At 36.6% G+C, this 2,535-nt stretch overlaps 1 long non-coding RNA gene across 1 annotated transcript; it reads left to right on the forward strand.

Annotated features, from left to right (window-relative positions):
- Positions 1–237: 237 nt before the first annotated feature.
- Positions 238–955, forward strand: LOC104266199. Its single transcript, XR_717457.3, has 3 exons — positions 238–450; positions 706–740; positions 858–955. It is a non-coding gene; the product is annotated as an uncharacterized LOC104266199 (long non-coding RNA).
- Positions 956–2,535: the final 1,580 nt, after the last annotated feature.

Raw genomic sequence — 2,535 nt, forward strand, 5'->3', positions numbered from 1 at the left:
TCTCAATCTCCCATAAAACAAACAATTATCAATATAAGGTTATCGGTAACTTACATAATAGATTGTAGTTTTTCAATGGGCAATAAACTCAAAAATATCCTTATTAACGTTTTAAGTCAACAGTGTTTTTGATACAACTCGCGCGGGTGTACTTACTTATTTACATACAAGTCTGTTAAAGCAGCAGATACACAGTTCAAGAGAAGTAACAAGAGAAGAGGAGTTCGGCTTCAAGCTTTAATTTGAATATATATTGGGGGACTTGTAGGGGCATTATCACATACGTATAGAAAATATACCAAACTAAAGCATGAACCAAAGAATCTTGTTGCTGCTTCTACTTTTGCTCAATTTCGATTGGAGTTGTTCATCTAAAGGACGGAGCTTGAAAAAAATTCGGCAATTTTGGAGAAAATTTTACAAACCATTCAGAGGAAATGAGAACATACAGTAAGTGCATTAACAAACTTGAATTAATATTTTAAAACGATTGGAAAAATGCCTATAGTTCAACCTATCTGATCTTACGCCTAGACTTTTTAATTCATCCCTCTGAAAACACAGGTGTGTATTTTAGGCTGGGGGTAAGATGGGACATTTTAATTCGTGTATTAGTCGCATTTGATAGTAAATAAATAATATTTAGAGAATGGTATATACCAAAGTCCCGCGACTCTATAATAGTGCTCAGACCAATCTTTTTAGGAGAAACTTTCTGAACATGGAAAGAGAAAGTATTGGTAAGTATGCATAACAAGTAAGGTTGGAAATGTTATTGAAGAGCTTATTCGTTGTAAATACTTTCTAGACAACATATATATGGTTCTAAATAACGATTTGTTATTATTTGATTCCAGAGGAAATGATGGCCGATGAAATCTTCAGAAACTTTGAGTAAACTTCTATTCGTGAAAAGCGACAATGCTAAAATACAGAAATAAATGACCTTTAGAAAATAAAACGTCTCTTGTTTTTTATCATCAGTGTAGCATGGTTACGCTTTTTATTTAGGAAATCGCTTGCTTAATGTGTGTATTTAAAACTGACGCTGTGGCACAGTGGGTAGCGCGCCTGTCTATGGCCTATTCTTTATACGGGTTCATCAAAGCTACAATCATGTGCATATGTGTTCTTGGGCAACTATGACACTTAACGGCAACGGGTCAAACCCATTGGTCATTCATGGGTTGTCCAAATTGTCCGCCATGCAATAAAAGAATTCTGCCAAATGAACACCCACAAAGATACACGCGTGGTAATTAAGCGGGAACGAGGTGTATGAACATCCGTGTTATAACGATTATCGTCGGCCCACATATGTACCCAACAGACTGTTTGACGAAAAAGCAACTGTTTGACGAAACGGGATCTATATCAACAAGTACAGAGCTATATAACTAGTCAGGTTCCAGCAATCTTGAACAATAGAAAGCGAACACGTCATTTATACATTTCACAAACATTTATATTACGGAGTTTTTACATAGTAGGGTGGAGGAAGACAGAACATCTTTAGCACCTGATATCTTAATATCCTGATAGTGTTTTGAACAATTAAAAACGGTATAAGGAAGTCGTGAGGATACGGTTTTATAACTGTTTGGATACGGTTTTATAATTCTAATTCTTTTACTACAAAATGGGACGAAAATATTTGATAAAAAGGTGTCCCATCTTTTCTCCACCCTACTAGACATTCTAAATTAGAATCCTTTTTTGTGTGTGATTTTTGTGTGTGTGTGATTTGGGACTGTGCCGTTTTCACAAACCTTATAGTATCTTGTCCACGTTAAAACGTGGCTGCTACATTTCCTTTTGAAATGAAGCAGTCCCTATGCTGTCGCTTGGAAGCAGGACTAAGTAAATCGTATACACATTAACATACAGGATTGTTAACTCATAGATACGACGGTCGTTGAACAGTTTTGGTTTTTGTGTGTGGTTTGCTGTGGCGTTCTTGTGTGTTGTTTCCCAATTTACTTCCATTTTGTGTTGAATTGATGCGTCTCGCGCTTGTTAACCTCTAAGCATGATTGGTCGTCGTGGCGCGAGTGCGCCTTTTTCTTCTGTTTTACTTGCATCAGCCCAACGATTGCATAAGCTCGGCAGTTCTCGTTGTGTATATGGTGTAGTAACGTTGTATTGTGTATTGGTTTAACGTGGTTGTAACGTTGTTGTATTCGGTTACATTGGTCAAAACTTTATAGTGTTTGAGCGTTGTTCTCGTTGTTTTATTATAGTAGTTTTTATATGTTATTAAACTGTGTATTAAGAAACCCTACATCAGTCTGGTCCGTCGCGGTAGGCCGTTAGAGCAGCGTCCCGGACCACACTTTACGTAACACTACTTATTCAACGCAGAATAGGCTTATGCAGCATTTAACAGACTAAACAGTACAAATAGCGTTGTTATGCAAAAATCAATGCTACACCACTTAAATATACCACAATAAAAACAAATAAACACTGTACGAATAACATCAGCACGTCTTTGCTGTCTTGGTGTGGTAGACGAATTTAAACCTGGTATTTTTT

This window comes from Ciona intestinalis, unplaced genomic scaffold, assembly GCF_000224145.3.
Source record: "Ciona intestinalis unplaced genomic scaffold, KH HT001020.1, whole genome shotgun sequence".
Taxonomy (NCBI): Eukaryota; Metazoa; Chordata; class Ascidiacea; order Phlebobranchia; family Cionidae; genus Ciona; species Ciona intestinalis.